Raw genomic sequence first — 9732 nt, 5'->3', positions numbered from 1 at the left:
CTGGAGGCTCCATTTCAGGAGAACTCTTCACTTTCGATTTATCCATTGGTGTTTCACATCCCAGGACGTTTTTTATGCACCCAGGGTTTGACTGAATGGGGGGGGGGTTCTGAACCAGATCTTGCCAAACTGTGATATATGGTTGCTGATCGGGATGGGATCCAGGCCCTTCCTGAAAAACAATGGCTTTGATTTAAAAAATGATAGTTAAGTCAAAAGTACCTTCTCAGGGCCAGTCAACATCAAATGTCAGCCACTTCGAAGAGCAAAAAGTCAGCCATAGTCCTTTTTTAACTTCTATTGACAAGTTGTGAGCCCTATATTTAACTTCAGTCCAATGGTCAAGAGTCAAGCTAAGAGGGGGTCATCACCATCTGTCCCATGATAAAACCATAGACAAAGACACACAAGACAAAAACACACAAAACATAAACCAACAGATCCAGACACTGTGACCCTTCTGCGTCCTCTACAAGCAGGAAAAAGAATCAGATGGTCACAGAGGGGGAAGTTTCTGCTTCAACAACCGAACTTGGTCCTCTGACCGAGACCACCAGGCATCCCTGGCTCTTCCCACTTCCCAGGGCATCCCCAAGGGTGGCAACCTGTGCTCCTCCTAGCACATCTGCCAATCACAGTCCTCTGGTCCTTATGACCCAAGAGGATAGCTGCAAATAGAAAGCACACCTTTCAGAGAACAGAAAACAGACACTCAGAGCAGAGATGCCAGCTGGCATGCACACATTCCAGAGGGGATCCCCTTACCTCCAAGTCGGTTCTTGGGTGTGAGGGGTGGTTGTGTTTCCCAGCCAATGCACCAAATGAAATACCCACAAAGTGAGAACTCCCCCACGTTCTGACTCAGGAGAGGCTACACCTCAAATCACTTACAAGAAACAGCCTTGATTCAAACTGCAAGATGACTTTTTGTTCCAGGAGTGCTATGGGGCCCACTGTAATACACCACACAGGGGTAGAGGACCATGGACCCAGAGTATATGGGAAATGGGGTATTTAAAGGAAAAAAACACAACCCAATGGAGTAGGGTGGGCGTTATTGGAAAATGCAGAAAATACCAGTGAAAAATCACAAGGGGGTACTAAAAACCACAAGGAGAAACTCCCTGATTCGCAAGATTGTTCTCAAGATTTTAATCTAACTTTTGTGGTCAGCCAGTTCTGGGAACAGGGTCACTGAACTAGCTAACGTACATTCTTGGTGCTAGGGAGTCTGAATTTTTCCTGGTCTTTCACATAAAGATTGTTACTTTTAAATCAATCATTCAGGAATAGTAAAGGATTCTAAGGCTAAAGTTCTAGAAGACAAGCCAAAAGGAAAAAGAGAAAAAGGACAGAATCAGGGATAGTGATTCTCCTATTCCCCATGATTTACATCTTTGATTTCTACCCTTCTTGGACCATTAAGTGTAATCTTGTTGCCTTTAACTTTTGGACCTTGTATCTTCAACAGATTGGTTGCCTTCACACAGGATTGCTTTCAGCAAGCTCAGCTATTCACCATGGCAGTTATGCATTGCAATGTAGAAATGCATGGAGTGCATATTCATATGACCTTCATGGCCTTGGTCTGAATGGGAAAGAGTGGGCCATAGAAGTCCAGTAGTCAGAGATGGGTAAGAGTGTTCTTTAGCTCCTATCAACCAAAGACAGACATACATGAAAAAGCTGTTTGTCCCTCATGACCAGTGAAAAGGAGCAATATAAACACCAACCTAAGACAGACAGTGTCAACTGCCCACTCTCTACCCTAGACAGGATTATGGGAAACAAATAAATCTTGTGCCCCAGGTTAGCTCATCTTTAACAAACAAAAAATAAAGCAGGGGGGGTGGGGGAATTGTGCCCTTCTCCTAGACTTGAGCAGGCTAAACAGACCTTGAGTGTTTTCCACAATGGGTTTTATGATATAGTTGCAACACCCTGCCTCACTGTACCTGTAATTTCCTAAAGGAAAATAGAGGAATAGATTGTCTACTTAGCTTGCTTTGCAACATAATCCATCTGAAACAAAATATGGGTATTGTGGTCTTCCCTTTATAAGGTGGAGTTGCAGAATTAGACTTGGATCCTTGATCAGAACCTTGTCTTGGCTTCATCCTTCTCTCGAACCCTGGCTGTGTTCATTTCCAGCACCCCTTTCAGGTAATCGCAGATTTTCATGGTCACTGGATGGCTACATTGTTTCTACAAATATGAAGAAGTTACTAGAAATCAGACCCCAGACCCTCAGAAAAGTTATTCTTCTGGAGATAAAAGGAAGGGACTGTGTCCACTGAGAAGGATGAGGGTGATGGTTGTCTTGGAGACAGAACAAAACCAGGAATGACTTTCCAGAATGTCCAATTGGTAGCACTGTCCTGTGCAGCAGGACCTAGTTATTTGTGGGTATGAGAGGAACCACAAACCTGCAAGAGAAATAAGCAGGGAAAAAAGAGCAAGACCAAGGAGGATTCCTGTCAAGGTCTGTTTAATGAAGGCTAGGAGCCTGATTATAAACACACAGTGGGAGTAAATAGGGAGGGGCTGAGGGGGAATTAACAAAGAACAAAGAAGTAGGCATCTGGGAACACGAAGGCTGGATTCTGACTGCAGGCAGGAGGCACCCTGAATCTTATCTCAGGAATGTAGATTCCTCCTTAACAGCCCAGGGTATCAAGCCAGGCTCAGCACATAACTCAGGTCCTTAGAAGTCTTGGGAGTCAGTAAGAGATAAGGAAGAGAGAACTATAATTCAGCTTTTTAGGGTCTTAGTTGCCAGGAAGAGATAGGGAAGAGGAAGTGACCGGCTCCTTAACACAAGGCCATTTGGCTTATTAGGCTGGGAAACTGTGAAAGGCTTACTTTCTCACGGCGTGGTCTCCAACATAGCACAGCCCACTATTTGCACTGGGCTTCCTGTCAGCTGAGGACCTAGCATGATATGAGGTGTCACAGATTAATTTCATGATGGTTTTATGAACGAGATTATTTTGAAACAAGATTTTAAAAATAAAAGTTGTGCAAATCATACGGTTCTGTAGATGAAGGAGCTTTAGGCAAGCTCAATGTCCAGCTTGCTCACTCCATGAAACCCCTGCAGCAGAAAGAGATTTAATTCCCCTGCAGCAGAAAGAGATTTAATCTCTGAACTCCCCATGGATGTTATGGCATGAGTGTGAGCACTTGTACACTATTACTACAAGTGCACACATGTGTGCACCCTCATATTTGAACATAGGGTGATCTTCGCATCTATGTAGACTAGCATAGAAATTCAGCCCACTTCTGATCTATTCTCACCAGCCAAGACCTGAGTCACATTTTTCCTCAGTCACAGAAGCCCTATCAGTAGACATCTTTCAGTGGCAATTTGCGGGAACTAAAAAGGGACTGGGGAAGAAGGGGGAAGAGGCATCCATGTCCTGCCAGAGTTCCACCTATGCTCTAGAAAAGCGGACATGAGAAGGCTGCCAGACACTTTCCACTCAGCCCCAGGTGGGCATCCAAGCCTCTGACCCACTTGATGGGGCTGGGGGCGAGTGTGAACAATGGGCAGCCCAAGCAGCAGGGCCCAGGGCCATACCCTGTAGCCCCAGAGTTATTGGGGAGAGGGAAGAAAGAAGAGAGGTTCCCATGCATGCAAGATCAAGTGAAAACTTGATGAGCAGAGACTGTCTATAGTTTTAGGGCTTTATTGTAGAAAGGCGGGGAGAAAGAGAGGAGAGAGAGAGAGAGAGAGAGAGAGAGAGAGAGAGAGAGAGAGAGAGAGAGAGAGAGAAGGCTAGAGAGAAAGAAAGTAAGAGTAAGAGGAGAGAGAAGATAAGAGGGGAAGGGAGAGTAGGGGAGGGGAGAGGAGAAGACAAAGAGAGGAGAGAAGAGTGAGAGAAGTGAGAGGTAAGAGAACAAAGGAATGAGAGAGTAAGGAGGGGCCAAACAGCCCCTTTTAAAGTGAGCGGCTAACTTTTCTGTTGCTAGGTAACTGGGGAGGAGTCTAGCCTGAAGGTCAGAAGCTTGGGACATTGCCTATGTGACTGCTAGACATGCTTCTCTTGTGGGGGCTGTGGGGGGCAGTAACTTAGGCAGGAGCCAGAATTCCAGGAGCATGAGAGAACTCCTTCCATCCCATGTAGGTAAATTATGACCACCGGTCCCAGGGCTCATCATCTCAGCTCCACTGTAGACCAGCCTGTCTGTGCATAGCGCAATGCCCCACAGCAATTAATCAAAATTTCCCCACCCCAGTGTGGGTAGTATCAGATTAATGACCAACACTAATGGTTGTCAGGAAGTTGTAGCTGGCTGATCAAAGGAGGGATGAGGAGACATCCCATTTCCACAGTTTTCAATCATAACCTGGGGCTTCAAAGTGTTACTCATAGAGTTAACTGTTGATCACAAAGAACTAATCAAGGTCATTCCCTTTATAGGGACTCTTCATCCAGATACCATTCCGTTGATGACATTGTAAGCAGCATAGGGAAGCACTGAGGAGACATCTCAGTGGCTAACAGCATTTGCAGATCTACAGAGGACCCACATTATTTCCTAATACACACAAGGCAATTCACATCTGTTACTCTAGTTGTAAGAGATCCAACACCCTCTTCTAGTCCTCTGTTACAAGGCTTGAACATGGTGCACATACATACATCTAGACAGAACACACATATGTTTGTTTTGGAAAACTTCAAACCACATATACATACAATTTTTACTTTCATTTATTTTGTTTGTTTGGTTTTTGGGTTTTTTGTTTTTGTTTTTGGTTTTTGGGTTTTCGAGACAGGGTTTCTCTGTATAGCCCTGGCTGTCCTGGAACTCACTTTGTAGACCAGGCTGGCCTCGAACTCAGGAATCTGCCTGCCTCTGCCTCCCAAGTGCTGGGATTAAAGGCATGCGCCACCACGCCCGGCTTCATTTATTTTTTATGAAATTAATTTTTAAAAAATATCAAGTCATTTAAAGTTATCAATCTGAGTACACTCATGTGTAAATGTACACATGGAAGCCTGAGATCTGTGTTCATGTTCCCCTCTTTTGCTCTACATTTTAAAAATCAATTACTATATTTATTTGGGGGGAAGGGGGATTACAATACACATGCCAAAGTCAGAAGACAACTTGCGGAATTAAGTACTCTCCTTGCACCAGTGTGTTGCAGAGATTGAACTCATGTCATGAGGTTTGCTGGGAAGAGGTTTACTGACAAAGCATTTGCTAGCCCTCCATCTTTTTTTGAAAACAGATTATCTCAATAAACCTAGGGTTGACACTTTCCATTAGACTGACTTCCAGCATTGGAGTTACAACCATAACATGCTGTACCTGACTATTCAAACACTACTGGGGATCATAACTTAGACACTCAAACGTCAATCAGCCAAAACTTTACTCAAGATGAACCATCCCCCAAGACCCATAATTGATTAGTATATTCTATCCAGTAAAAAAATTCAAAGAAAAAGACATTTGTAATCACCACCCATAGACTTGTGTTAAAAAACACTTTGGGATAAATCTGGGTCTGATCCCAACAAAATGAAGGCTGAACTGTAGTCCTCTTTCCCTAGGCAAGGATTTCCTTCTGTTATTTCAGTTACCTGTGGCAAACCATCAGAAAATATTAAATAGATAATTCTGGATATAGGCTGCTGATATATATATATATATATATATGGCTTGCCTAGGACACCCAAAATGCTGTGTTTGATCCATGAATACACAACTAGTCACAATAGAAGTTTTACAATTTTGATGCTGGAACCTCCAGTTTCGAAGGATCCAATCCAATGCCATGTTCTGGATTCTGTGGGTACAGCATGCAGTGCACAGACGTGCATGCAGGCAAAAACAGTCATATATAAAAGAAAAATACATCTTTAACCTGGGGGCATAGTGGTGACACTTTTCATTTCAGCATTCAGGAGGTAGTGGCAGGGAGGATCTGAGTTCAAGGCCATTCTGGTTCACATAGCATGTTTCTAGAACAGCCAGAGCTATGTAGAGGACTTGTCTCAAAAACGAAATGGGAAGCAGAGATAGGAGCATGGCAGGTCTGCACGGTGAGTTCCAGGACAAAACCCTATCCAAAAATGCCAAAATGAACAAATAAAACACACTACACTGGTTACTTTTCTCGTTGCTGTGAAAGTTACGTATCTGATAAAAGCAACTTAAGGGACAGTTTGTTTGGGCTCACTGGTGTAAGAGGAGACAGTCCATCTCAATGGAGTCCCCAAGGTGTGTCTCCTAGGGATCCCAAATTAAGTCATGCTGTCCTTGAACACTATCCTCTGAACAGTGTGAAGAAATCTTCCTTTTTCCCATCCAGGGCATGGATCACCCCTTTGTCCAACATGTGTCCACTCTATACACTGACCAATCATCAGTGTCTTAGTGGGTGCCTGCCTTCTGGGACAAACTGTCACCTAGTATCAGTCAGTGTGAATGAACACAGCTGGGTCATGTCCTGGTGAGTGCAAAGGCAAAACAAAAGGGCATGGAAGAGAAGTGCCCTCATCAAAGAACGGGACTGGGAGGATTTACTCTGGGATCCTGTACACATTCATATTGGAAGGTGCTTAAGGGTCAGGCACTTCTTGAGCATGCTCAATTTAAAGTCCTAGTCCAGGAGTCATGGACTGCAGACTTGGGTCTGTAATCCTGGGTGAGATCCAGTAACACACACATTCAAAGGGCCTAAAATGAGACAAAAAATACTTCTGCTTACTTTTTTTGTACTTTTTGCTGAAGCACAAATGGAAATTTGAAGGCACATGAAGGTGTCTGCCTTGCCTTGTTGCTAGAAGCAGGGTTACTTGTAGGCAGCTTCCATTGCATAACTAACAAGTCCAAAACCTTATTTCACTTAAATTGTCTACCTGGATTTTGTTTTGTTGGTTTGATTTACTTTGAGGATGGTTTGGTAGGAGTGTTCACATAAGATAGAGCTCATTATGTAGCCCAATTCATTGATGAGCACAGAGATCTCCTACTTTGGTCCACTGAATACTGAGGTTAAAAGCAAGAGTTACCATGACCAGATTGTCTTTTTTTAAAGATTTCTTTATTTATTTATTTTATGTGTGTGAGCACACTGTAGCTGCACATAGTATAGATAGTTGTGAGCTTTCATATAGTGTTGGAAATTGATTTTTTATTTTAGGACCTGTGCTCACTCTGGTCAGCCATGCTCACTCCAGTCAACTCAGTCACTCAGTTGCTGCTTGCTGATGCCCAAAGTCTTATTTATTATCATACATATTAACACTGTAGGTTACTTCAGACACAGCAGAAGAGGGTGTCAGATCTCATTGCATATGGTTTTAGGCCACTGTGTGGTTGCTGGGATTTGAACTCAGAACCTTCGGAAGAGCAGTCAGTGTTCTTGCCTGCTCATTCATCTTGCCAGCTTCCAATATTATCTTTTGTTAAACAACAAAAAAATTAATATTTTAGTTATATATGTGGAGGGGCAGTATATGCTGGGGGACACAGGTACTGTGGGTGGCAAATGCTGTGGAATAGCACATATTGGGGATGGCAGATGATGTGGTGACATATCCTACAGGTAGCAGATATTGGGGATGGCAAATGGATAGAGTAGCATATGTTATGGGTTACATTCTGTGGGTGGCATATGCTGGGGAGTGATATATACAGGTGATTTGATATATGGGAATGGTGGCTTATGAATATGACATGAGATGCCCTGGAGACCAGAGGCTGATACATATCAGACACAGAACCTCCGGGAACTGTAGTTACAGGAGGATGTAAACCATACAGGCAGAGAAAATCAAACACCATAGAACAATAGTGTGTGCTCTTAATCCATGATTCTTCTCCACAGTCCCATTTAAAAATTATTTTAAATTAATTTTTGCCTTGGCACACCCATGGAAGCCAGAGGACAGCTTTGGAGAGCCAGTTTCCACCTTCTACCTTCTGAGTCCTGTTGACCAAATTCAAGTCATGAGGGTCACTTGCAAGTGCCTTTACCCTCTGAACAGCTGAGATGTCACATGCTCCTATGTATTAATGACAAATTCTGTGGTGATAGTTAATTTAAATTTACTGATGTGGATGGTGCTGTCTTTAACCACAGGAAGCAGAGACAGTTGGATCTCTGTGAGTTTGAGAAAAATCATCTACAGAGAAAGTTAAAGGACAGCCAGGACTACACAGAGAAAATGTCTTGAAAAAAGAAAGCAAGGACTGGAGAGATGACTCAGCAGTTAAGAGCATAGACTGCTCTTCCAGAGGTCCTGAGTTCAACTCCCAACAACCACCTAGTGGCTCACAGCCATTTGTATTGGGATAGGGTTCCCTCTTCTGGTGTGTTTGATGGTGGAGGAGGGGGCAAGGTGGATTCTTTAAGAGATTACTCTCCCTCAGACACTAAATGCCGAAAATCTGGCCATTCTGGGATGATTCTAAAAATGTCATTAATGAGGGACCAGTAGCTAAAAGCAGTAACAGGTATCTTTATAGATGCAAATGCTTCATAATAATCTTTGAAACAATCACCAACTCTATGCCAGCGTTTCTCATCAATTGTTCCCTCTTGGGGGAACCATGGACAAATGTCTCCCACAAAATCTAAAAATTTTATGAAATCCTTTTTCTTAATCCTAGTTCCTCGTGTTTTGAGTGACTCTTAAAGTCATATCTCAAAAAGTGACTGCGTTAAACATGGTCGCCCCATGTCTTACCATATTTCTCCTATGATCTGCGCTGCTTCATTTTCTTTTCCTCCTGGACTGTGTCACAATGGGTTAATCCGTGTTGTCTTCAGCAAACAGAAGTCGCTCTCTGGTGCTTCTCAAGATGAGCAGGTAGGCCTACCCTCCAATGGTGAGCAGATTTCTCTCCTCTGTGGTCCCCTGGGGTCCCTGTTCCAGGTGCCAGTTTGTCCAGGCACACAGGACAGTTAAACAGGGTCTGAGGAACCACCTGTGGAGAGAATAGGGTGGGGCGAGAAACACGAAGAACAGACAGCAAGTCAAAAAATTCTGATCAAGCTGACTACTTTTATTTTTACAGGCAGGTTTATGCCCACAGAAGCAGGATATGTGGAGGGGGATGACACAGAATCTGGGGGAAACACACCTGTTCCCAAAAGCAGGATATTGGCTAGATAAAAGGTTCAGCAGGAGAAACAGAACAGAATGCGTTCCCAGGGACCTGTTGACAAGGTCTATAGCTCTTTGTTCTTAATTTGGGGTAGTACTTTCCCACCGAGGCCTCAACTTTTTCCCACAGAAATCTCAACTAAGGTAGTACTTTTCTACTAAGACCAAGACTTTGTAAGTAAGCACTTATGGCTTTCAAGGCAGTTAACATTTAAACAGGGTTGCTCCCAACAGCCAGGAAGACTTTCCTACCCTGAGGCTTACAGAAAAATTGAAAATCAGGCTAGGGCTGGAGAGATGATGTGGCAGTTAAGAGCACTGGCTGTAGGCCAAGCTGGCCTGAAACTCAGGGATGTACCTGACTCTGCCTCCAGAGTGCTGAAAACTAATGATGAGTGCCTGGATCCCTGCCTATTTTCGACTATATAAATACTTAGGTTTAAAGAAATCATCCCTGCCAAGTTTACCATTTGCCTTATGCCATGACCCACAATGGGCTGGACCCTCCCACATCAATCACTAATTAAGGAATCGCCCTACAGGACTGCCTACAGCCTGATCACTTGGAGACATTTTCTCCATTGAGGTTCCCTAGACT

This window comes from Mus caroli, unplaced genomic scaffold, assembly GCF_978045245.1.
Source record: "Mus caroli unplaced genomic scaffold, Mus_caroli_1 scaffold_11, whole genome shotgun sequence".
Classification (NCBI taxonomy): domain Eukaryota; kingdom Metazoa; phylum Chordata; class Mammalia; order Rodentia; family Muridae; genus Mus; species Mus caroli.
This window is presented reverse-complemented; position numbering follows the sequence as displayed.